The sequence below is a fragment of the Narcine bancroftii genome, chromosome 1 (assembly GCF_036971445.1).
Source record: "Narcine bancroftii isolate sNarBan1 chromosome 1, sNarBan1.hap1, whole genome shotgun sequence".
Classification (NCBI taxonomy): domain Eukaryota; kingdom Metazoa; phylum Chordata; class Chondrichthyes; order Torpediniformes; family Narcinidae; genus Narcine; species Narcine bancroftii.
Genome location: NC_091469.1, coordinates 490,381,392 through 490,409,323, shown reverse-complemented (window position 1 = coordinate 490,409,323; position 27,932 = coordinate 490,381,392).

Genomic DNA, 27,932 nt, shown 5'->3' with positions numbered 1-27,932 from the left:
GAGGAGCGAACACTCTGGCGAAGGAAATAAAAGTCCGCACCACGGTGGGTGATGGTCCTTCCCCTATATAACTATATAACCACTTACAGCACAGAACAGGCCAGTTTGGCCCTACTAGTCCATGCCGTAGCAAATCCCCACCCTCCTAGTCCCACTGACCAGCACCCGGTCCATACCCCTCTAGACCCCTCCTATCCATGTAACGATCCAGTCTTTCCTTAAATGTAACCAATGATCCCGCCGCGACCACGTCTGCCGGAAGCTCATTCCACATCCCCACCACCCTCTGCGTAAAGAAATTTCCCCTCATGTTCCCCTTATAATTTTCCCCCTTCAATCTTAAACCGTGCCCTCTAGTTTGAATCTCCCCCACTTTTAACTGAAAAAGCCTATCCACATTTACTCTATCTGTCCCTTTTAAAATCTTAAACACCTTGATCAAGTCCCCTCTCAATCTTCTACGCTCCAGAGAAAAAAGCCCCAGTCTGCACAACCTTTCCCTGTAACTCAAACCTTGACATCCTGTCAACATTCTCGTGAACCTTCTCTGCACTCTCTCTATTTTGTTTATATCTTTCCTATAATTTGGTGACCAAAACTGTACACAGTACTCCAAATTTGGCCTCACCAATGCCTTGTACAATTTCATCATGACCTCCCTACTCTTGAATTCAATACTCCGATTTATGAAGGCCAACATTCCAAATGCCTTCTTCACCGCACCATCTACCTGAGTATCAGCTTTGAGGGTACTATTTACCACAACTCCTAAATCCCTTTGTTACTCTGCACTCCTCAATAGCCTACCATTCAATGTATATGACCTATTTAAATTTGCCTTTCCAAAATGTAGCACCTCACATTTATCTGTATTAAATTCCATCAGCCATTTCTCAGCCCACACCCCCAGCCTTCCTAAATCACCTTTTAATCTACGGTAATCTACCTCACTGTCCACAACACCACCAATCTTTGTATCATCCGCAAACTTGCTTATCCAATTCTCTACCCCTACATCCAGATCGTTAATATATATAACAAACAATAGTGGACCCAGGACCGAACCCTGAGGAACTCCACTAGTCACCGGCCTCCAATTGGACAAACAATTTTCTACCACTACTCTCTGACACCTCCCATCCAACCACTGCTGAATCCATTTCACTACCTCCTTATTTATACCTAATTCCTCCACCTTTTTTCCTAACCTCCTGTGGGGAACTTTGTCAAAAGCTTTACTAAAGTCCAAATAGACAACATCCACAGCTTTCCCTTCATCACCCTTTTTTGTAACCCCCCTCGAAGAATTCAATCAGGTTTGTCAAGCACAAGGACAGCTTCTTCTCCACTGCCATCAGATTCCTGAATAATCAATGAACCACAGGCACAGCCTCACTTTGACTTTTCATGCAATATTTTTATTTATTGTTGTATGTGACGCTGCCGCAAAACAACGAATTTCGTGACTTGTTCACGACAATAAATTCTGATTCTGATTGGCCCAAGAAATTCCAGTGAGCCGGTTGTTGGGTCCTTTTACTGGCTGGTTCACACCAGCAGATCACTCAGAAACCAGCTGCCTTCCCAGATCACATTGCCTGATTATCAGAATCTCAGTTTCAAGGCTCCCCTCCCCCCCCACCCCCCAACACCACAGTCGAATGACGCAGTCTTCATCAGACTGTGGCTCATTGTTCCCCGCTGAGTTAATCTCACACTTCAAGAGGACCTGGTTTTGTGTGGAATCCGTGTGGAACATAAGCTGACACCTGACACTGGTATTAGCTGGCAGTGGAGTGAGCTCACACACAAAGCCCACTGTCCCCTGCACTATAAAGAGGCTTCACTCTCTGATGGGAAGCCGATCCGTTACACTTGCTTCAGCTCACAGACTGACACCATGGTATCCAGGTGAGTGCCTCCCACTGACCTTGGGAAGCAGGGACGGAGAGAAACTCTCCACTCTGCGCTGCTTGAGACAAGAACGAGAGGTCATGGGTGAAAGGTGAAATGTTTAAAGGGAACACTCAGTTGAACTTCTTCACGCAGAGAGTGAAGAGAACTGCGGGCTCCATTTTGACATTCAAGAAAAATTGGGTCAGGTACATGGATGGCAGGGGGGCGTGGAGAGATGGTCTGGGAGCAGGTTAATGGGATGAGGCTGAAACAGTTCAACATAGATGAGATGGGCCAAAGGGCCTGTTTCTGTGCTGCAGTGTTCGATGGTTGTCTGGGATCAGCGTCATGAGCTTGAGATTGAAGGAGCGGACTCAATGGGTTGAATGGTCGACTTCTACTCCGGAAAAGCCTCGATACCCATGAGGGGTGGCCCTTCATTCTAAAGCTGAGGCTGTGCAAAGATAAGGGAGGAAGGTTTTCAAACCTTCCATAGGGATCTGGACCAGCTGGAAAAATGGGCTGGAAAATGGCCGATGGAATTTAATGCAGACAAGGGTGAGGTGTTGCAATTTGGAAGGACAAACCAAGAAAGGGCGTAAACGGTAAATGGTCGGGCCTGAGGAGTGGGGTAGAACAGAGGGATCTGGGAATACATAGTTCCCTGAAAGTGGCGTCAGAGGTGGACAGGGTTGTAAAGAGAGGTTTTGGCATCTTGGCCTTTATAAATCTAAGTATTGAGTCCAGGAGTTGGGATGAATCTCCAGAAACAGACCAGGTGCTCCCACAACATTGTGGGAAGGCAGGTGGGAAATGGTTGGGACCATGATAGGCATGCCTGATGACAGGAGAAATTCTGGAGGATGGCAAATGTAATGCTGTTTTTTAAAAAGGGGCTGTACAGATAATCCAGGAAGCTGCAAACCTGTTAGCTTGATGGCAGTGATAGGAAAACTGCTGCAGAGGATTCTGAGAGATTGAATTTATCAACATTTGGATGGCCTAAGGAAAGCCAGCATGGATTTATGTGTGGGAAATTGTGTTTGATCAAATTTATTTTAAAGAGGTAACAAAGAGTGTAGATGAGGGCAAGGAGTTGATGTTATTGGTATGGGATTTTATGTGTGGGAAATTGTGTTTGATCAAATTTATTTTAAAGAGGTAACAAAGAGTGTAGATGAGGGCAAGGAGTTGATGTTATTGGTATGGGATTTTATGTGTGGGAAATTGTGTTTGATCAAATTTATTTTAAAGAGGTAACAAAGAGTGTAGATGAGGGCAAGGAGTTGATGTTATTGGTATGGGATTTTATGTGTGGGAAATTGTGTTTGATCAAATTTATTTTAAAGAGGTAACAAAGAGTGTAGATGAGGGCAAGGAGTTGATGTTATTGGTATGGGATTTCAGTAAAGCGTTTGATATGGTTTCGCACGGAAGGTTGGTGTGGACGGTGGGGGAACATGGGATAGGAAGCCAGCCTGCCAACTGGATAAACAATTGGCTGAGTGATAGGTTCAAGGAGTGGTTGCAGAGGGTGGTGTTTCAGACTGGAGGCCCGTGAGCAGTAGACTGCCTCAGGGTTCAGTAGGGGAACTGCAATGAGGGATGGAGAAGTACAAGGCACTGCATTTGGGTAAACCAGGGCAGTATTTCCGATGTTAACGGCCATGCCCTGAAGAGTGCTGCGGAGCAGAGCAACTGAGGGGTGCAGGTTCTTTAAAGATGGCAGCACAGGATGACAGAGCAGTGGAGAGAGTGTTTGGTAATCTTGCCTCCTGTGCTTGGGACATTGAATACCAGTGTTGGGACATCATGTTGAAGTTATATAAGATGGTGGTTTCCATAGGCAGGAGACTGGGGATAGGAGAGGCCAGAGTAGGGGACTTGAGGAAAATTACTGTCACACAATTGGTGTTTGTGATGAGATTTACTGACCACAGGGCTGTGGAACTGAGCAGAGTAGGAGCTTTCGAAAAGCATTGAAGGGCTATTAAGGTCTAAACGAGATTCTGCAAACACTGTGATTGTAGTTTACACAAAATCAGCAGGTCACACAGCTTCCTTTATATAGCAAAGATAGGCAACATTTCAGGCTGGAGCCCTTTACCAAGGTATGGAAAAATGTTGACAGGTGCCCAATCAAAATAGTGAGGAAAGGGGAAGGGGTGACGTAGGAGCACAGGCCCAAAGGCAAGTCGTCGGTGGATGTGGGTTGGGCGAAATTATTGGGGAAGGGGGATAGCTCTGTGAATGGGAAGAGAAGGGTGTGGGGAGTTGAAGGAAAGAAGGCAGAGGGATGGGGAAGAGAGGGAGAATGGGGAGTGGGTCAACAGAAACCAGAGAAGTTGATGTTAATGCCGTTCGATTGGAAAGAGTTCAGATAGAAAATTAGGTGTTGCTCCTCCAATTTATGAGTGGCCTTGGTGTGGCAGTGCACGACACTGTGGATGGACATGTCGGTGCGGGAAATTGAAGAGGTGGTTGCTGGGAGACCTTCGCCAATGCTGCAGACAGAGTGAAAGTGCTCAGAATGAAAGCCTCCTGGGAGCGCATGACTGATTGGTTGGAGACATTTTGGCAGGACAGTTTGGATCTGGGGCCTCTCCCCACTGTGTGGAATGTGCAGATGTTGTTCTGATTCGTGACTCCAGCATCTACCCACCGTTATAATGAGGCTCTTCTTCTGCAGGTCGGTCCTCTGCTGTGTCCTGTTGGTTCTCCTGGGTCAACGCCAGGCTGCTGCTGGGGATGGTAAAGGACGAGACCAGTCAAGTTACAGAAAAGTGGTGGCCCTCCCCCAGCATCCAACCTTCCCCTATTCCCAACAGCCACATGTAAAACCAGCACCCCTTCCCACTATAGTCCCAAAACACTCCACCCAACACACTTCCAACACCCAACACCCCCTCCACACCCCATCCTAGTACAGTCCCAAAACCCCCCTCCCAACCCCCTCCACACCCCAACTCAGTACAGTCCCAATTACCTCCACTCAACACCTCCAAAACTCATACACCCCAACCCACTGAGTACAGTCCCATTAACCATTCAAAACCTCTCCCTTTACAGCCCACCCACTCCACCCCATCCCAGTCCCAAAAACCCACACCCAACACCCCTCTACTACTAAACACCTTTCCCTACACCCCTCTTAGTCCCAATAACCCCTCCCAACACACCACCACCATCCAACACTCCCCTTCCACATCCACCCCAGTACAGTTCCAATTACCCCCAATCAACACTTCTACCCCAAACCCCACCCCAGTACAATCCCATCAACCTACACCCAATACCGCCCCCCACCTACATCTCTCTTCCACACACCCGACTCCACCACAATCCCAATAACCCCCACCAAAACCTCTCACCCACCTTATTGCCCTCTATCCTATCCAGTCCCAACCCACGACCACCCCTCCCTTGATCTCCAACACCCACTCACATCCCTCCTCCCCTCCCTGGGAATGGGTGGGCAGGATGGGTTGGGAGAGTGTGCATGAAATGAGTTGGGATGGAATGGGAGGGGTAGGAGGATGGATTGGAATGGTTTGGGAATGTAATGGGTCTGGGATGAATGAAGGGTAGAGCAGGATGGACATGGGTAAGGGGGCAAGATGATTTGGAATGGGGTTCGGATGGATAGAAGGGTGGATTGGGAAGGATGGAATGGGAGTGGGTGGAGGGGAACTGGAGGGATGGAATGAAATGGGAAGGGGTGGGGGGAATGGATGTGGACAGTGTGCATGGAATGGGCTTGGATGGAATGGGATTGGGGTAGAATGGGAGGAGTAGGCAGGATGGATTGGAATGGAATGGAAGAGGTTGGGGTTGAATGGGAGGGGTGGGCAGGGTGGATTGGAATGGGATGGGTAGAAATGGGGTTGGGATGGATGAAAGGGTGGCATAGGATGCATTAGGGTAAGGAGGATGGGTTGGAGTAGAGCTTAACAACATCTAATAAAGATGTACTGTTTTTCAAGCTGTTGCAGACGAGGTTCACGAGGTTGATTCCAGAGATGGGGTGGGTGGGGGGGGGGGGCTATCTTTAGGAGGAGAGATTGAGTCAACTGGGTCTGTACTGGCTGGAATTCAGAAGAATGAGAGGGCATCTCATGGAAACAAATAAAATGAGGAAAGGAATAGATAAGATAGATGTAGGAAAGTTGTTTCCACTGGCAGACGAGACTAAAACCAAGGAATAGAGCCTCAAGATTCAGGGGAGCAGATTTAGGATAGAGATGAGGAGAAACTGTTTCTCCCAGAGAGCAGTGAATTGGTGGAATTCTCTGCCCAAGGAAGCCTTAGAGGCTGCCTCAGTGAATGTGTTTATAATGCAGGTAGATAGATTTATACATAGGGGAATTAAAGATTATGGTGGAAAAGGCAGATAGGTGGAGCTGAGTCCACAGCCAGATTGACTCAAAAGTAAACCTGATAATTCTGGGCCTGTGAGCCTGACGTCGGTGGTGGTAAATTAATGGAGAGTTTTCTTAGAGATGGTACATACAATTACTTGGAAAGACAGGGATTGATTAGGAGTAGACAACATAGATTTGTACATAGTAGATCGTACTTAAATCTTACAGTTTTTCGAGGAAGTTACTAAGAAAGTAAATGAGGGGATGGTTGTGGATGTTACCTATAAGGACTTTAGTAAGGCCTTTGACAAGGTTCTGCATAAGAGTTTAGTTAGGAAGGTTCAAGCATTAGGTATTGATGTTGAAGTAGTGAAATGGATTCAACAATGGTTGGATGGGAGATGCCAGAGAGTAGTGGTGGAAAATTGGAGGCCGGTGTTGAGTGGATTTGCCTCAGGGATCAGTACTGGGTCCATTGTTATTTGTCATATATATTAATGATCTAGATGGTAGGGTGGTAAATTGGATCAGTAAGTATGCAGATGATACGAAGATTTGTGGTGCTGTGGACAGTGAAGAAGGTTATCAACACTTACAGTGGGATATAGGACAGTTAGAAGAATGGGCTGAAAGATGGCAGATGGAGTTTAATACTGATAAGTGTGAGGTGCTACATTTTGGTAGGACTAATCAAGAAAGCTTCATAAATCAGAGTATAGAATACAAGAGTTGGGATGTCATGTTGAAATTGTATAAGGCATTGGTGAGGCCAGATTTGGAAATCTGTGTGCAGTTTTGGTCCCCAAATTACAGGAAGGATATAAACAGTATAGAGAGAGTGCAGAGGAGGTTTACAAGAACGTTGCAGGGGTTTCAGGGTTTGAGTTACAGGGAATCCTTTTCCCGAGGTAAAAATGTGTGTTTACGGTGAAGAGGTTGGAAGGTTTAAGGAGCAGGTTTTCCTATTTTTGACAATTTTATTTCATTTCACATGCATTAAAAAAACTTTTACATAATTTTCTTATTCAAAACTAATATAAAATTAATACATAGTGATTTAAAACATCAACCCCTTCCCCTACCCCCCCCCCAAAACCCAATAGAAAAGAAGGGGAAAATGAAAGGAAAAGAGGAAAGAAAACACCTGGATACTAATTATAAAAACTCACTAAAACTATCAAATAAAAATCAAACATATCTTAATTTTCTTGATTTTAGAAGTCGGAAGGTTCAGGTTAGGCGATTACAACCTAATTCCTACAATTTGTAAATATGGTTCCCAAATTTTATCAAAAATTCCAAATTTGTTACATAAATGATATGTAATCTTTTGAAGTGGTGTCCAACTCCCTCTGTCACTCTGGCCACCTGCCCGTTCCCAAATATACATCTGACTTCTAAGTTACTGCCATACACTTCCTAGCTTGGGCTATTTTAACAAATTCTTTTTGATATTTATTTAATTTCAATTCTGTATCAAATTATTTCCAAGTAAAAAAAATTTGGATCTTGAGGTAACTTTGCTTTTGTAACTCTTTCCAAAAATAATTCCATTCGAAGGGATCTTAATTTTGAACATTCCCTCCTAGAGTGTAAAAAAGTACCTATTTCTTTATTACATCTAAAACATTTATCTGAAAAATTAGAATTTAATGCATTTAATTTCTGTGGAATAAGATATAGTTGATGTAGAAAATTATATTGTGCCGTTCTATACAGGATATTAAGGGCAGGTTTTTCTTTGCACAGACTGGAGGTTGCCTGGAACAGGCTGACAGGGGTATTGGTGGAAGCAGATATTCCAGTGGTATTTCAGCGGCCATAAAATGAATACATGACTATGCAGGAAATTGCAGAAATGCTGGAGGAACTCAGCAGGTCTCACAGCGTCCATAGGAGATAAAGAGCTATTACTGACGTTTCGGGCCTGAGCCCTTCGTCAAGGTGTGAGTAAAAAGCAGGCAGGGCTCCTGAATTAAAAAGCTGGGAAGCAGGGAAAAATGGGCGGGGAGAGGATAAAAATCAAGGGTGTTAATTGGATGGGACACAGAAGAGAGGAAAGGTGAAAATTGACAGGGAGAGGGGGGTAGTTTGTCCTTGGAAACAGAGCTGGGGGAAAGGAGACAGAGGGAAAAGGGGGCAGAGAGAGAGAGAGAGAGAGAGAGAGAGAGAGAGAGAGCTGGAGGAAAGGAGTCATAAGGAAAGATTGGGGAGAGGTCAGTTAACTGAAACCGGATAAGTCAACATTAACGCCATCCAGTTGCAGGGGGCCCAGGTGGAAGATGAGGTGTTGTTCCTCCAATTTGAAGGTGGGTTCAGTCTGGCAGTGCACGAGACCATGGACAGACACGTTGGCATAGGAATGGGATGGAGAATTAAAATGGGTGGCCACTGGGAGATTCATGCTATTGGGGTGGACAGAGCCGAGGTGGTCAACGAGGCGATCTCCCAGTCTCTGTCCAGTCTCTCCGATGTAGAGGAGACCACAATGGAAACATCGGATGCAGTAGGTGACCCCTGCAGCTGCCATACCACACTATAATGCAAGCCAGGCAGGACACTCTGTATTATGTTCCTATTGGACATTGATAGGACGGTGGCTGGTAGCCTTGCCCTCCTCAATAGTACTGAGAAGATGTTGTAGGTCCAGGACAGGTTGTCCTTTAAAAGGATGCCAAGGACCTCTGTGCTCCCCACTCTCTGTGACGGAGCCAGTGATATGTAGTGGGGAGAAGTCCTTCGTCCTCCTAAAATCCACAATCATCTCCTTTGTCTTGTCCAAGTTAAGACTCAGGTTGTTACCATTACACTACTGTACAAACCTTTCAGCCTCCTACTATTATAACACAGCTCAGGCTCCTTTGGGCCTCGATGTTGTGCCGAGCCATATATTCAATTAGTTGAAGAACCAACTCGGGACGGTGTAATACTGGATCTCCTGTTAGGGAACGAGCTAGGTCAGGTAGCGGACATTAATGTTGGAGAACCAATTGGGTCTAGTGATCATAATTCTGATAGTTTTCGGGTAGTTTTAGGGAAGAGCAAGGAAGGGCCTAAAGTTGAGGTTCTGGATTGGAGAAGAACAAATTTCGAAGGAATAAGAAGGGATTTGGGGAGTATTGAGTGGGACAGGATATTTTCAGGTAAGGATGTTAATGAAAAATGGAGGATATTCAAAAAAGAAATTTTGAGGGTACAGAGTAGTTATGTCCCAGTGAGGATCAAAGGAAAGGCTGGAAGTCATAGGGAGGCTTGGTTTTCGAGGAATATTGGAAATTTGGTTAGGAGAAAAAGGGAGGTGTACAAGAGGTATAAAGAGCAGGGAGCTGAGAAGTTGAAGGAGGACTACAAGGAGTCTAGAAGGAATCTTAAAAAAGAAATTAGAAAGGCCAAAAAAAGGCATGAAGAGGCTTTGGCTGACAGAGTAAAAATAAATCCAAAGGGTTTCTATAAGTACATTAAAAGTAAAAGATTAGTGAGAGATAAAATTGGACCCCTTGTAGATAGCGAGGGTAGGCTGAGTGAGAAGTCTGAGGAAATGGGGGAAATTTTAAATGATTTCTTTGCCTCGGTATTCACTAGGGAAAAAAAATTGAACCAGTTGAGGTAAAGAAAAATAGTGGGGAGGTCATGAAGCATATAAGGATAACCGAGGAGGAAGTGATGGCTGTGTTGAAAAACATAAAGGTGGATAAATCTCCGGGACTGGACAAAATATTCCCAAGGACACTCAGGGAGGCTAGTGGACAGATAGTGGGGCCATTAACAGAGATATTTAGGATGCCACTGGCCACGGGGGGTAGTGCCAAAGGATTGGAGGGTGGCGCATGTGGTTCCGCTGTTTAAGAAAGGGTCCAAATGTAAACCTGGGAATTATAGGCCCGTGAGTCTGATGTCTGTGGTGGGCAAGTTGATGGAAAGTGTTCTGAGGGATGGTACTTACAAATTTTTGGAGATACAGGGATTGATAGGGAGTAATCAGCATGGTTTTGTCAGGGGTAGATCATGCTTGACAAACCTGATTGAGTTTTTCGAGGGGGTTACAAAAAAGGTTGATGAAGGGAAAGCTGTGGATGTTGTCTATTTGGACTTTAGTAAAGCTTTTGAAAGTTCCCCACAGGAGGTTAGGAAAAAAGGTGGAGGCATTAGGTATAAATGAGGAGGTAGTGAAATGGATTCAGCAATGGTTGGATGAGAGGTGTCAGAGAGTAGTGGTAGAAAATTGTTTGTCCAATTGGAGGCTGGTGACTAGTGGAGTTCCTCAGGGTTCGGTCCTGGGTCCACTATTGTTTGTTATATATATTAACGATCTGGAAGTAGGGGTGGAGAATTGGATAAGCAAGTTTGCGGATGATACAAAGATTGGTGGTGTTGTGGACAGTGAGGTAGAATACCGTAGATTAAAAGGTGATTTAGGAAGGCTGGAGGTGTGGGCTGAGAAATGGCTGATGGAATTTAATACAGATAAGTGTGAGGTGTTACATTTTGGAAAGGCCAATCTAAATAGGTCATATGCATTAAATGGTAGACTATTGAGATGTGCAGAGCAACAAAGGGGTTTAGGAGTTGTGGTAAATAGTTCCCTCAAAGCTGATACTCAGGTAGATGGTGTGGTGAAGAAGGCATTTGGAATGTTGGCCTTCATAAATCGGAGTATTGAATTCAAGAGTAGGGAGGTTATGATGAAATTGTACAAGGCATTGGTGAGGCCAAATTTGGAGTACTGTGTACAGTTTTGGTCACCAAATTATAGGAAAGATATAAACAAAATAGAGAGAGTGCAGAGAAGGTTCACGAGAATGTTGACAGGATTTCAAGGTGTGAGTTACAGGGAAAGGTTGTGCAGACTAGGGCTTTTTCTCTGGAGCATAAAAGATTGAGGGGGGACTTGATAGAGGTGTTTAAGATTTTAAAAGGGACAGACAGAGTAAATGTGGATAGGCTTTTTCAATTAAGAAAGGGGGAGATTCAAACTAGAGGACATGGTTTAAGAATGAAGGGGGAAAATTATAAGGGGAACATGAGGGGAAATTTCTTTACGCAAAGGGTAGTAGGGATGTGGAATGAGCTTCCGACAGACGTGGTTGAGGCGGGATCATTGGTTATATTTAAGGAAAGACTGGATCGTTACATGGATAGGAGGGGACTAGAGGGGTATGGACCGGGTGCTGGTCAGTGGGACTAGGAGGGTGGGGATTTGTTACGGCATGGACTAGTAGGGCCGAACTGGCCTGTTCTGTGCTGTGTTATATGATTATATGGTTAAAGAGACACTAAACCCTCCCCACCTCGTATCCCTCTATTTTTATTTCATTCATGTGCCTGTCTAAGAGTCTCTTAAATGCCCCAAATGTTTCACCAACCCTGACAAGGCATTCTAGGCACCCATTTACCCCTAAGTCTCCCCTAAACTTCCCTCCCTTCACTTTGTACATATGTCCTCTGGTGTTTGCTGATCCTGCCCTGGGCAAAAGGTGCTGGTTGTCATAATCTTGTGGATCTCGATCAAGTCTCCTTTCATCCTTCTGCGCTCCAAAGAGAAAAGTCCCAGCTCTGCTCACCTTGCCTTATGAGACTTGTTTCCCAATCTAGGCAACATCCTGGTAAATCTCTTCTGCACCCTCTCCATAGCTTTCACGTCTTTCCTGTAATGAGGTGACCAGAACTAAATACAATACTTCAAGTGTGGTCTCACCAGAGATTTGTAGTGTTGCAACATGACCTCTCTATTCCTGAATTCAATCCTCGTATTAATGAAGCCCAGCATCCCATAGGCCTTCTTAATTATCCTGTGCAGTGACCTTGACAGATGTATAGATTTGGACCCCAAGGTCCCTCAGTTCATTCACACTCGTAAGTAACCAACCTTTAACCCTGTACTCAACCTTCTGGTTTGTCCTTCCAAATTATATCACCTCACACTGATCCAGATTGAACTCCATCTGCCACTTTTCTGCCCATCTCTGCATCCTGTCTATATCCTCTTGTAACCTTCGACAACCTTCAGCTCCATCCACAACTCCTCCAACCTTCATGTCATCCACAAACTTACTGACCCAACCTTCCGCCTCTTCATCCAGGTCACTTATAAAAATCACAAAGAGCAGGGGGTCCCAGAACAGATCCCTGCAGAACATGATGATTCTGGAGGAGATAAAATTTATTTTTTTTTAAATTTAGACATACAGCATGGTAACAGCCCCTTCCAGCGCACGAGTTCGTGCCACCCAATTTATACCCAATTAATCGAATGGTGGGAGGAAACTGGAGCTCCCGGTGAAAACCCAGGCAGACCCGGGGAGAATGTACAAACTCCTTAGAGAAACCCCAGGATTTGAACCCCAGTCTTGATTGCTGGTGCTGCAAAGGCGTTGCGCTCACCACTACTCCAATCGTGCCGTCCAGATTGAGCTGTCTGGGTTTGTATTTTTAGAGCAGAGGTTCTTGCCCTTTTATCAGCCACAGTAAGTTTTCCTTTCCTTTCTGTGGACCACAGAACCCATGGACCACCAGTGGGTGAGTTGGGGGGTGGGGTGGGGGGTGGTGCTGGAGAACTTGAACCCCTACACAGACAACCTAAGCTTTCTTTTGGTGAGAACATTTTTTGAGAACTGTCCAGATTTTGTCGGCTGAGTTTACGTCTATTATATCAGTAACATTTGTCTCCCACATCACCGTGGGAGCCGTGGACTTCCAGTAGTCCTCAGACCATGGGCTGACAAACACTGTTCTCAAGTTTGGGATAGGGTGGGCCACAATTCAGGAGCTATAGGCTGATTTGAGGAATCCCTGGAGGCTGGAGAATCTCTGGAATTCTCTGGCCTGGAGTCCATGGAGATTCAGTCACCCAAATCAGTCAAAGTTGAGAGGGGTGGGGGGTGGTGTCTGGGCCTTGAGGGAGCTGTGGGAGGTGGTGCTGAGATGGATCAGCCACCCCTGGGTTGTAGGGACTTGATGGAGAGGAAGGAACACTTCATTTGTGAATCTACAGGGGTCATCTACTGCATCTGGTGCTCCCGTTGTGGCCTCCTCCACATTGGAGAGACCGGACGCAAGCTGGGAGATTTGTTTTGTTGAGCACCTTGGCTCTGACCACCACAATAGTGGCGATTTCCCAGTGGACACCCATTTTAATTCCACTCCCCAATCTAGCCCATCGGTCCATGGCCTAATGCACTGCCAAACCAAAGCCATCCCAAATTGGAGGAGTAACACCTAATATTCTGTCTGGGACTCTACAACCAGACAGCATCAACCTTGCCTTGTCCAGTTTCCATTAGGACATTCCCCTGACTCTCTCCCCAATCTCTGTCTTCTTTCCTCCCCATTCAGTGAGCGCCCCCCTTCTCCCTATCACCTCATCTTTTTTTCTCTTCTGCCCTCACCCATATCCACCTCTTCACTGTTGGCCTATACTCCTCCCCCTGCACCTTCCCCCTCTCCCCCACCATTTTGTTCGGGCGCCTGCCTACTTTGCTCGTACTTTGATGAAGGGCTCAAGCCCGATAAGTTGGTGATGCCATAGAGATCGCTGTGTGACCTGCTGAGTTTCTCCAGCACATTTTCTCTTCACTGTCCTCGGAGTGAGGAACCAGGGTCATGACCCACACGTTAATACATTCAGGGAGCATGCAGTGGGATTCAGAGCCAGAATATTGAGGATTAGTTGGGGAGCAGAGGCATAAAAGACGAGTCTATTAGCTCGGATGGAGAGGAAAGCCCACAGGGATCAGGCAGCCAACGGCCTGTCTCTATATAGGATCGGATCTGTCCAGAGAGGGGTGGGAGAGGAAGGAATGAAGAGGGCAACTTACCTGGGTCAGTTCTTGATGAAACTTCTATGGGTTGCAGGTCACGAGAGGCACCACCGGTCAGCTGATTGCTGTGAGTATTGCCTCCATTATCCTCCGTCTTGGGGTTGGGAGAAGGGAACAGCCCTCCAACAGTAGACCAGCCATTCTCAACTTTTCTTTCGGCCCCTTCCCTGTGAAGCCGTCAAGTTTAGTTGGTTTCTTCTGTACTTCTCTCCTACCCTCCTGGGGACCCTCTTTCAGTCTGTGCCCGCCCCCCCTTAAATGTGCCTTATGGTTCCCACTGAGAAGAGACAATCATATCCCATAATCATAAAGCCATAGGGAATAGTAGCGGAGAGCCATTCAGCCCTTCAAACCTGCCCCATCATTCATGGACGACCCAACCTGCACCTCAGTTCCCCGCCCTGTCTGCATTTGCCAGGTATTGAGAATACTGACATGTGCTGCTCTGACATTCTAACTTGGTGCAGCTGAACAGGTAACTTTGTAAAAACAAACAACTAGAAACACCTTCAATTATAAAATAGGAAATGGGGTGGGGGCTGGGGTATATTCCCGGGAGCAGAATTTGATGGTGGATTCCTGGCACGGATTCCCATTGCTGATTACCCGGTAATATTCCCAGGGCGAATTTTTCCCAGAAGATACTGTGGGTTGGATTTATACTGGGACATTTCCTGGTTGATGCCTCGGGATGGGGATGGGGATGGGGTGGTTGGGGGGGGGGAGGTGAGAGTTCTCAGAGAGGATTGCAGGGTCGATTCTGAGGATTAGGTCTGGCAGAGAATTTCAAGGATAGATTCTGGAAGGGTGGGAACTCAGGGGATAGACTGCAGGAGGAGAATTCGGGGATAGATTCCTCTGGAAGTATTCCAAGCATGGATTTCCGGGGATGGATTCCAGGGATGAGTTTCTGGGGGAGGAATCCAGGGGAATGGATTCGAGGGATGGTTTTCAGGGGGGAGAATTCCAGGGAATGGATTTCCAGAGATGGATTCTAGGGATGAATTTCTCGGGGGTTGAATTCCCGGGATGCATTCCCAGACCGTCTGAAGGGGTGTGTAGTATTCTCAGGGGAAGATTTCTGGGGCTGACACATGATGTTTTCTCCCCTGCAGCTTCCTCGGAAGGTTGTCTGAGCTCCTCGGCTGGTAGGAATTCACCTTCGGTGGCACTGGGATATTTGCTGGGAATATAATCACGTCACTCAGTGACAAGATGAGCCCTTCCCCCAGAACTGCAGATGTGCAGAGTCTGATCCCAGCTGGCACTGCTCCCCTTGACCAGGAGAACTCCAGGCTGGAGCCAGGTCTGGGCAGTGAGTGATTTCCCCCAGATCACCCAAGAGTGAAGGGGGTGGGGATTCCCCCCTGGGGTGAGTGTCAGAGTGTGAGTGGGGGAGGAGGAACTGTTCATCTGGAGTTAGGGGTGGAGGAGCTGCAGTGGGAATGAAGGGTGAAGGGTGTAGGGGCATCACCTTGGTCTCAATCTGGGGTTGGTAAGTGAAGGAGGGAGGGACTGTTCACCTGGAGATTGGAAGTGAGGTTTCCACCGGGGTGGGTGTTCAGGTTAGAGTGGGGGGGGGTTGAACTGCCTCTGTTCACCTGGAGTTTGGATGTGGGGTCTCCCCTGGGGTGGGGCAGGGGTAGAACTGCCTCTGCTCACCGGGTTTTCTCTCTGACAGATGTCTCATATGGACACTACATCTACCATGACTTCCTGGGAGGTACGTTGTGCACCTTGTTTAGCATTCTTGAGGACAGGGATCTGCCCAGATACTGGAGGCAGCTGCTCTGGGCTGTGTGCAGGAAGCCTCGGGGGCTGTGCATCAGCAGAACTGCCTGGCACCCACCCACGGACGCATCAGGGAAGATAGTTGGTCCATCCACTCTGTGTTAGATCCTGTACGATTCAGTTTCCCTCTTCTCAATGTTTGTACTCTCCCTTCACCCTTTGTTCACCCCCTCTCTCTCACTGCTCCCTTGAACCCAGAAATTTAATACTCTCTACAACTTATCCCCCTTGCAACCTGGGCTTCACCCTATTCCTCTTTTATTTGAATATTTTATTTTAAAAGACTTAACCAAATATATACAAACAATATAAGACATTTTCTTATCACACAATATAACACCCACATATAATATAATAAATATAAAGTATTTTCCCCTTTCCCCAGTGTGATAGTACAGATCTATCACCAATGTATATAGTATATATAGTTACAGTATCTAGACTGTGCTTACAACGATTGACTGAGAGCTTAGCCATGCCTACTGTCTGGGCCTTAAAGGGTTGTGTCCCTAGCCAGGTCGGATCATTCCGGACTGGTCGGCCACCTGTGAAGAGCTCCTGTCTTTTGCTAATAAAAGCCTTGGTTTGGATCAACAAGTCTTTGGTTCTTTCGACGAGCTCTACAATTCTATTAGCAAAAAGAATTTTTTTTGAAAGGGATGGAGCGTTTAACTCGGCCAGAAAAACTTGACATCGACCCACAGTCAGCTACAGCCTTCAAAGCCTTTAAGTTCTGGCTGCTGAACTTTGAAAACTTCCTGAGATTCATTCAGGTAGAGGAGGATAACCAGCGTCTAACAGCATTGCTGTCTATGGTGTCCTTGAGAGTCTACGAGAACATCCAGAATGAGACCACTTACACCGCAGCCATAAAGGTACTGAAAGGACTGTATAATCAACCGGTGAACAGAGTTCATGCCCGGCTCGTGCTTGCGTCGAGGAAGCAACAGCCCGGCGAGTCCAGCAGGGCATATTTACCAGTATTAAAGGCGTTGGGCAAGGACTGTAACTGTGTGGACAAAACTGCTGCCGAGATCACAAACGATCTCGTCCGGGATGCCTATGTGGCCGGGCTCCGATCGAACGAAGTGAGGCTACGCTTGCTCGAGCAAGGGGTAGAAAAACTAGAGGACGTGGCCCGGATTGCAATCACAATGGAGGATGAAGCCTTAAAGTCCACCGAGCTCTCTAGGGACTGGACCCCTCGTTCTGATGTGAGTAAGTGCCCTTCTACCCTTTCTTCTTCTTCTTTGGCTTGGCTTCGCGGACGAAGATTTATGGAGGGGGTAAAAGTCCACATCAGCTGCAGGCTCGTTGGTGGCTGACAAGTCCGATGCGGGACAGGCAGACACAGTTGCAGCGGTTGTAGGGGAAAATTGGTTGGTTGGGGTTGGGTGTTGGGTTTTTCCTCCTTTGTCTTTTGTCAGTGAGGTGGGCCCTGCGGTCTTCTTCAAAGGAGGTTGCTGCCCGCCGAACTGTGAGGCGCCAAGATGCACGGTTTGAGGCGATATCAGCCCACTGGCGGGGGTCAATGTAGCAGGCACCAAGAGATTTCTTTAGGCAGTCCTTGTACCTCTTCTTTGGTGCACCTCTGTCACGGTGGCCAGTGGAGAGCTCGCCATATAACACGATCTTGGGAAGGCGATGGTCCTCCATTCTGGAGACGTGACCCACCCAGTGCAGCTGGATCTTCAGCACCCAACCACCCCCTGATACTGACGGCCTGTCGGCTGCTGCTACCCTGCCCCGTGCGAACCCGAAATGTTATTTCTGCGGGAGGGACAAGCACAGCAGGACCCAGTGCCCAGCAAGAAAAGCCAGGTGCCAGAAGTGCCTTAAAAACGGCCACTTTGCTGCAGTCTGTAGGTCTAAAATGGCCGCCGGCAAACACAGTGCCTCGTGTGAAGCCCAACCGCCACTATCCCATTCAAACTCTTCTTCCCCAGAGCTCTCGTCCAATGAGAGCAAGGGCTCTCCTGCACGGCAACGGCTGACGTCACGGAGACGCCGAACCCGGAAGGGGCATGTCTAAAATGGCCGCCGGCAAACACAGAGCCTTGTGTGAAGCCCAACCGCCACTATCCCATTCAAACTCTTCTTCCCCAGAGCTCTCGTCCAATGAGAACGAGGGCTCCCCTGCACGGCAACGGCTGACGTCACCGAGACGCCGAACCCGGAAGGGGCAGGTTTAAAATGGCCGCCGGCAAACACAGTGCCTCGTGTGAAGCCCAACCGCCACTATCCCATTCAAACTCTTCTTCCCCAGAGCTCTCGTCCAATGAGAGCGAGGGCTCCCCTGCACAGCAACGGCTGACGTCACGGAGACGCCGAACCCGGAAGGGGCAGGTCTAAAATGGCCGCCGGCAAACACAGTGCCTCGTGTGAAGCCCAACAGCCACTATCCCATTCAAACTCTTCTTCCCCAGAGCTCTCGTCCAATGAGAGCGAAGGCTCCCCTGCACGGCAACGGCTGACGTCACGGAGACGCCGAACCCGGAAGGGGCAGGTCTAAAATGGCCACCGGCAAACAGTGCCTCGTGTGAAGCCCAACCGCCACTATCCCATTCAAACTCTTCTTCCCCAGAGCTCTCGTCCAATGAGAGCGAGGGCTCCCCTGCACGGCAACGGCTGACGTCACGGAGACGCCGAACCCGGAAGGGGCAGGTCTAAAATGGCCGCCGGCAAACAGTGCCTCGTGTGAAGCCCAACCGCCACTATCCAATTCAAACTCTTCTTCCCCAGAGCTCTCGTCCAATGAGAGCGAGGGCACCCCTGCACGGCAACGGCTGACGTCACGGAGACGCCGAACCCGGAAGGGGCAGCCCACCCTCGCAACCATGGTGTTGGCCCGCCTCTCGCCCCCGTGCGGAACACCCGACGCTACCGCCGCCGCTGCTGCCGCCGCCACAGACAGCCCCGGGGCCGCCGCTGCTGCCGCCGCCACAGCCACCCCCGCGGCCAACCAGGTGCTCACCCTAGCGTCCATCGCTGACGACTGCCAGGGCCCGACCGCCGCGACCAACGACCTACCCACCGCCAATCGCGAGCAACTACAAACCCCACTACTTACCATTCACCCGCCGACGCCGCCACAACAGCACTTCCGGGAGGTCCTCCAACCTCCTCCTCGAGCGTTGACTACGTCACCCCGTTGCGTGACGTCATCCCATTGCGTGACATCATCGCGCAAAACTCCCCTGTCAACTGCTTCAATAACACTAAACCAGCAATGCTCTCATCCCCTCACCAGAGCAATGGAACTGATTAAAGTGCATGGACACTACACCAATTGCTTATTTGACTCTGGGTCAACTGACAGTTTTATCCAGCCAGATCTGGCCCTCCGTTGGGGACTTGACATTATCCCCACTACCCAGAGGATCTCATTAGCGACGAGGTCGGAGTCGACTGGATAAAGGGGTTTTGCATCGCCACGCTGGAAGTACAGGGCGTGACGGTCACCCACTTCAAATTATTCGTCCTTCCCCAATTGTGCGCCCCAGTGTTGCTGGGATTAGACTTCCAGTGTCAGTTCCGAACGGTGTCCCTACACTTTGGGGGACCCCACGCCCCCCTCTCGGTCTGCCGTCGCCCCACCCCCGAAGCACCCAAGCAACCCGCCCCGTGTCCCGGGGCCAATCCTGCGGCCTTTCCACACTCCGGATTGCCCCGCCAGCGCTCTTCGCAAACCTCACCCCTGGCTAGAAGCCTGTGGCCACCAAAAGTCGGCAATATAGTTACGAAAACAGGCAATTCATTAGGAGTGAGGTGCATAGATTGCTGGATGAGGGCATCATCGAATCCAGTTCAAGCCCCTGGAGAGCCCAGGTGGTGGTTGTCAAGAATGGGGAAAAACTACGGATGGTGGTCGACTATAGCCAGACCATTAACCGCTTCACGCTCCTGGATGCGTACCCCCTGCCATGCATCACGGATGTGGTGAACCAGATCGCCCAATACCGCATTTTCTCCACTATTGACCTACGTTCGGCCTACCACCAGCTCCCGATCCGCTGCGAGGACCGACCATTCACGGCCTTTGAAGCGAATGGGCGGCTATATCAATTTCTCAGGGTACCATTCGGGGTCACGAATGGTGTCGCGGTCTTCCAGCGGGAAATGGACAGGATGGTGGATCAGAACGGGCTAACCGCTACCTTACCGTATCTGGACAATATCACCATCTGCGGCCACGACGTGCAGGACCACGACGCCCACCTAGACAAATTTCTTCAAACTGCCCGTCGGCTGAACCTGACTTACAATTTGGACAAGTGTGTCTTCCGGACCACACGCCTCGCTATTCTAGGTTGCGTGGTGGAGAACGGGATAGTCATGCCAGATCCTGACTGCATGCGTCCCCTAATGGACTTACCCCGCCCCCCCCATACCCAGAAAGCTCTCAAACGCTGCCTGGGCCTTTTCTCGTATTACACCCAATGGGTTCCACACTACGCCGACAAGGCACGTCCTCTTATCAAGACCACCTTTTTTCCCCTCTCGACCGAAGCCACAGCGGCTTTCGATCGAATCAAATCCGACATCGCTGCTGCGACGCTGCACGCGATCGATGAGTCTGTCCCGTTTCAAGTCGAGAGCGATGCATCCGACTTCGCCCTGGCAGCCACCTTGAACCAGGCCGGTCGGCCTGTAGCCTTCTTCTCCAGAACCCTCCAGGGTCCGGAGAGTAGACACTCCTTGATCGAGAAGGAGGCCCAGGCCATAGTTGAAGCGGTGCGTCGTTGGAGACATTACCTCGCTGGGAGGCGCTTTACACTGTTGACTGATCAACACGCGGTCTCCTTCATGTTCAGCAACACCTAGCGTGGTAAGATAAAAAAAATGACAAAATCGCCAGATGGAGAATCGAACTCTCCAACTTTAACTATGACATCCTGTACCGGCCTGGTAAGCTCAACGACCCGCCTGACGCGCTCTCCAGGGGGACGTGCGCCAGCATACAGATGGACAGACTACGGAAACTCCATGAGGCGCTCTGCTATCCAGGGGTCACTAGGTTTGCTCACTTTGTCAAGGCGCGCAACTTACCCTATCGAGGAGATCCGCTCCATGACCCGAGCCTGTTCGGAGTGCGCTGAATGCAAGCCCCACTTCTTCCGTCCGGATAACTCCCACGTTATCAAAGCCACCCGCCCCTTCGAGCGTCTTAGCGTAGACTTTAAGGGACCCCTACCGTCGACCAACCGTAATACCTACATCCTTACGGCCATCGACGAATACTCCCGCTTCCCATTCGCTGTGGCCTGCCCAGACACCACTGCCACCTCAGTGATACAGGCCCTTCACAGTATTTTCACCATCTTCGGGTACCCCAATTCCATCCACAGTGATAGGGGGTCCTCATTCATGAGTGCAGAGCTGCGACAGTACCTTCTGGAGTGTGGTATTGCTTCAAGCAGGACCACGAGCTATAACCCACGCGGTAACGGCCAGGTCGAGAGGGAGAATGCCACCATATGGAGAGCGGTTACACTGGCTCTCCGGTCTAAAGGTCTCCCCACCTCTCACTGGCAGGAGGTTCTCACTAGTGCCTTACACTCCATCCGCTCCCTCCTATGTACTGCAACAAATGGCACCCCCCACGAAAGGATGTTCCTTTTCCCGAGGAAATCCAAATCAGGAACCACTGTACCGCCATGGCTCACCGTCCCTGGCCCCGTCCTTTTGCGACGCCACGTCCGGCACTTAAAGAACGACCCCTTGGTCGACCGAGTGACTCTACTCCACGTTGAGTTCCCAGACGGGCGGGAGGACACTTTCGGTGCAGGACCTAGCTCAGGACGCGGTAGACCCAGCAAACCCCCCAACCCAACCTTCCCCAACTCCTTATTCTCCAGGCCCCGTGCTGCAACAGAAGGACCAACAGCACCCCAATGACCCGGGCCACCCTCCCGACAACACGATTGGGGAATTGAGCGACGGAGCAGTCGCACCCGACGAGCCTGCTGGCGACACCACTCCAGCGACCCCAATCCCGGCACCACGGCGGTCATGCCGGATGGTCAGACCCCCTGACCGCTACAGTCCTTGACCTACCCCTTCCTTTCATTCTCTCCCTCGTTTTTGTTTTTTTTTTCCCAGGGTCAATTCTCCAAGAAGGGGTGAATGTGATAGTACAGGTCTATCACCAATGTATATAGTGTATATAGTTACAGTATCTAGACTGTGCTTACAGCGATTGGCTGAGAGCTAAGCCACACCTATTGTCTGGGTCTTAAAGGGTTGTGTCCCTAGCCAGGTCGGATCATTCCGGACTGGTCGGCCACCTGTGAAGAGCTCCGGTCTTTTGCTAATAAAAGCCTTGGTTTGGATCAACAAGTCTTTGGTTCTTTCGACGAGCTCTACACCCAGATATTAAAAAATTAAAATTAAAACACAAGTCGTCTGTTCCACAACCTTAATTCAGTCTCTTCTTTATTTGTCTGTCAGGATTTTAATCTTTTTCTTAAGTTGGGGGAGAGGGTATAGATCATCTCTGTGACCACACTTTGATGAACATATCATCCTTCCTTCTCAAGTTGTAAGTGACCTTCTCCAGGGGAATGCAGCCCTGTATCTTCGTACTCCATCGCGTAATACTCAGTTGAGGGTCGGACTTCCATGAAATCACTAAACCGACAAAGCGTTGTCCACAAACTGAATTTGGTGTCTGGACAATCTAAACTGTACTTCACCAATATCTCCCAGAAGGAACAACTCTGGGTCTTGTGGAAACTCCATTCAGTCATTTTTTTTAAGATGCCCCCCAGGTCTACCCAGAAGGATCTCACCTTCGTACATAGCCAGGTGGAGTGAATAAAGGTTCCAACCTCTACACCGCGTCTGAAACAGATCCAAAATTTCTGACTGTGATTTATGTAATTTTTGCGGTGTGAGGTACGACTGCACCAGTATATATCTGGTGTTGACAATCCCTGTCATGCTGTTCAGACACAAGTCTTCCCACCAATTTTCATTAATCGTTGTACCCAAATCCGGCTCCCGTCTCTTCCTCGACCAGTGTAATTCCAGTTTCAGGCCCTCACTTTGGAGTATGAAATACATTCCTATTCCTCTTTGTCCTATCACCCATCTTCTCTGCAACTGCGAAAAAAGTTCTTTTTCCCTGTTCTAACAAATTATCTTCGACTGGCCTCTATCTCTCTCCGCAGATGCTGCCTTACCAGTTGATGTTTTATTTCAGATTTCTACCAATCTGCAGTTTTTTGGCTTTGCTTTCTCCAGTTTCTCTTTCACAAAATTGCCAAAGAGTTACCATCAGTGCTACCCCGCGCCCCCTACAATACGAGAGAAAGAGAAGCAGAAGAGAGTCCCTTCAGAGTCACTGAGTGTCCGTGATTTCGCCTTCAAGGCTCCCACAGGTCCACCGCTATGGTCACCCTTCCTGTAGGGTCATCTCCTCATCAGGGGGTGGGAGGGCAGATGTCCCCCCCCCCCCCCCCCATATCTGGTACCCTGCGCTGGTCCTCTGCTCCCCCCCGGAGTCTGCCACACAGGCGCCACCATCTTGAGTATGGACCTCACAGTGGCAGGATTTTACTTACAAACACCGTCAATTCCTTTAACCGGCTGCTGACAGCCTGTACGGAGCCTCCGGCATTAGGGCCGGGTGGTTGAACCTTTTGGAGCAGCACTGGGTCTCCACTGTCCCGGATCCAGCCCAGTGGCGGCCCTGCCGTTATATCAGCGTATGTGAAAGGGAGGTCATTTCCACTGGGAGGTGAGACAAGTCCTCCAAGGGAGCAGAGATGAGGAGGAAATGTTCCTCCCAGGGAGAAGTGAATCTGTGGAATTCTCTGCTCACTGAAGCAGTAGGGGTTGTATGTTTTGAATGTATTTAATGTACAAGCAGAGGTTTGAAAAATAGAGGATTGTTATGGGAGAACAGGCGGGTAGCTGGAGTTGAGTCCACGACCACATCAGCCATCATCGTACTGAATGGGGGAGCAGACATGATGGGCCGAATGGATGGCTGACTCCTGCTCCTGATGTTCTTATGAGTTGTCAATGCCAGCAGTGGAGGGCGGGTGGGGGGGGGGGGGGAGGCAGAATGTACCAGGGGAGAAATGATGGCAGTCAGACAAGGAGGTGTGATTTTTATTGGGGGGGAGGTTAAGGGATCAGGCAGCGAGTACAGTTTAGGCAGTAACCATGGTGTCTTTTCAACCTGCAGGTCACAGGAAATCTGCACGCTCGTGGAGACGCTGTGAGTAGCAGGGCTGAACCAGACTGTACGATAGAATCAAGACCTTTGGACAGATACATGGAGAGGAAGGGCTCAGCATATGCACCAAACGCAAATGAGACAGGCCAGAATGCCCTTGGTTGGGCCAAATGGCCTGTTCTGTGTTGTGTGACTCAATAAGATTACTGGAGCAGAAGGAGGACATTCAGCCCCTCAAAGTTATGCCCTGGACCTTGTCTCCTCTTCCGACCCAGTTCCCATTGGTCCCCAACTTTCTGATAATCCTTTACAATCCTGCTTTCACAACCCTTTGGGATCAGAATTCCCAAGGTCCCCACCCCCGTGAGGGTTCCAACGTAACTCTGCACACTCTCCCCAGTGGAAGCATCTCAACATCTGCTCTTCCCCCTATGATCTTTCAATGGGACCTCAGAGAGAATGGGAGGTGAATGGGGCAATGTCCGAGCTCACCCTCACCCACTTCCTCCCCTTCCCTTCTGCAAGTGTGGGTTAGGAGGCTCCCCGTGTCTAATGCCTAATCAGCCCCGTCACCACCTTAGTGAAGAACATAAGGGGCAGCACGGTTGGTGTTGTGGTTAGTGCAACGCCTTTACAGCGCCAGCGATCGGGACCAGGGTTCGAATCCCACACTGTCTGCAAGGAGATTGTACGTTCTCCCCGTGTCTGTGTGGTTTTCCCCGAGGGCTCAAGTTTCCTCCCTCCATTCAAAGCGAAGGTTAATTGGGTATAAGTTGGGTGGCCTGTTACTGTGCTGTATGTCTAAATTTAAAATTTTAATTTTAAAGATTACATTAAAGAAACAGAAACATCGAGCCTGCTCTGCAATTCATGGGTGACCTGATGATAGGCTCATCTCCACTGATCTGCCTTTTCCCCATATCCTTTAATTCCCTTATGTAGAAATCTATCCAACTTTCTCTGAAATATATTTACTGAGGTCACCTCCACTGCTTCAATGGGCAGTAAATTTCACAGATTCACCACCCTCTGGGAAAAGCAGTTCCTCCTCATCTCCATCCTGTTCTGGTCTCCCCCGCACATGGAAACAACTTACTGACCTCTATCTAATCTGTGCCTTTCATAATTTTATACCGGGTATCACCCTGGATCTTAATTGTGCCTCTTCCCATGTCCACCAATTAGGGTTTGAGCTCACATGTACAGAGCAGGTCCTGGGTGGGATGCACAGAAGAGGTGGGTGGTGGAGTGACCAGGAAGTCAGGGGCTAAAGGTTGAGCACTTGACGAACTGATCTACAGACCTCATTGCGAAGGGGGTTAACACAAATGGACAGGGTCTCCAAATTCCTGGCTGGTAGAATGTCCACAAGGTTGTTGGATGGGACCTCAAAAGGTTTTTTCTCTTCCTGCAGCTGGAACCTTGGCCATTGATCATCACATCTTAGAAGACGGTAAGACTCACTTCAACATATCACGTAGAAGACAATGTCTTGATCTCACCAACCTTACCTCATCAAGGGTTTTGTTTTGCTCTAACCAGTCATTTTTCTGCAACACAAAACTCTGCACTTCTGTGTTACCTGTTCTGCTAATGTACGGACTAATAAACCAATCCACTAAATGAACACAGTGGGCCGAGCAGCATTTGGGCAGACTATTATCTAAATGGGGAGAAAAATGAAATTACCCAAATGCAAAGGGATCTGGGGGTCCTCGAGCAGGACGGCCTGAAGGTAAACTTGCAGGTTGAGTCGACGGTGAAAAAGGCAAATTCAACACTGGCGTTCAATTCACGAGGAATAGAATATAAATAAGATGTGATGTTAGGGGTCTATAAGGCCCTTGGGAGACCTTGTGGAGTATTGTGAGCAGTTTTGGGCTCCTCATTTCAGAAAGAATGTGCTGACATTGGAGAGAGTTCAGGGGAGGTTCACAAGGATGATCCTGGGAATGAAAGGTTTATCATATGACGAGTGTCTGACAGCTCTTGGCCTGTACTTGTTGGAATTTAGGGGAATGAGGGGGAATCTCACAGAAACATTTCAAATGTGGAGGATTTTCTTCAGCCAGAGAGCTGTGACTCTGTGCAATTTGTTGCCACAAGCGGTTGTGGAGGCTGGGTCACTGGGTGGATTTAAGTCTGAGATTGACAAGTTTTTTTACATCTTATTTAGAAATTTTAAACCACAGTAATAATTACATTAATGAAGTTATACATGTGGTGTATAAATCCACCCCCCCCCCCCACCCTCCCATCTCTCCTCTCCCCAAAACCCCTGGAAAGAAAAAAATAGAAGGAGCGGAGATTACTGAGGGAATAGAGCGTTTATATCATAGCATCTAATATTGGAGGTTACCAAGAAATGAGGTCTATTAAACATAAAACCCCACATTTTGTAAATATGGGTGCCATGTTTTCCAAAATACAAGATATTTGTTTCGTAAACTGTAAGTAATCTTCTCAAATGGTTTACAACTACAAAGTTGTGCTTTTCATCTGTCCGTGCCTAAACCTATTTGTGACTAACCATGATATTGCTATAACATTTTCTAGAATCTGCTGAGGCAATTTGTACAAATTCAATTTGATACATAGTTCATTTTAATTTAGGTCTTATAACCTTAATAGTTTTCAATAAGAATAACATTGGACCCTGTGGGAATTTGACCCCATAATTCATTCCAAAAAAGTTACTGGCTTGCAGCCAAAAATATTTAACTTTAGGGACGCTGCCAAGTAGAATGTGAAAGTAGATCCAATCTCACGTCCATCCCTAAAACATAAATCTGATCCAGCAGGATTCGATCGATTTAATTTGTGTGGAGTCAAGTATAACTGATGCAAAAAATTATATTGAACTAACTTATACCCAACGTTTATAACTGTTGTCATATTATCTCACACAATTCCATCCAAACTTTCTCATTTTTTTGTCTGTTTAGATCTAATTCCCATCTTAATCTCGATTTATGCCCCTTATTTTGGGGGATTTCCTTTGGAGTAAATTATACATTACAGAAATAAATTTACTTACATCACTATTACAAATCAATATTTCCAGTTCTCTCCAGCGAGGTAACGTCAAATGGACATATTTTATCAGTCAAAAATGTATTAACTTGATAATAGCAAAGGAAAGTATTATTAGGCAAATTAAAAGTATTCTTTTTTTAATTTTTTAAAAATTTTTCACACTATGAACCATATTAACTAAAATACACACAAACATTTCCCTCTTGAATATACACAGTGGCATTTTCTCCCCATTTCCCCCTCCCTTCCCTCCCTCCTTCCCACCCCCCCTCCCCACCCACTCAACGTTCAACATATACGATACATTAAACCCATTAAACAATGTCGTCACACAATGAAAATAAACAAGAAATTTGTGTCTTCTACTTTTACACACTGGGTCAGTTCATTTCGTCTTCTTCTCATTCTATCATTTTAGGGGATGGAGGTCTGTGGTAGGCCCTCTCTGTTCTGTTCCATGTACGGTTCCCAAATTTGTTCGAATACTCTGACTTTATTTTTTAAGTTATATGTTATTTTTTCCAATGGAATACATTTATTCATTTCCATGTACCATTGCTGTACTCTCCGGCTCTCTTCTGATTTCCAGATTGACGTTATACATTTTTTTGCTACAGCGAAGGCTATCATAATAAATCTTTTTTGTGCTTCATCCTGTTTGAGGCCTAATTCTTTACTTCTTATATTACTTAGAAGAAAGATCTCTGGATTTTCTGGTATGTTGCTTTTTGTGATTTTATTTAATACCTGGTTTAGATCTTCCCAAAACTTTTCCACTTTCTCACATGTCCAAATTGCATGTTCTGTTGTTCCCGTTTCCTTCTTACAGCAAAAACATCTGTCTGA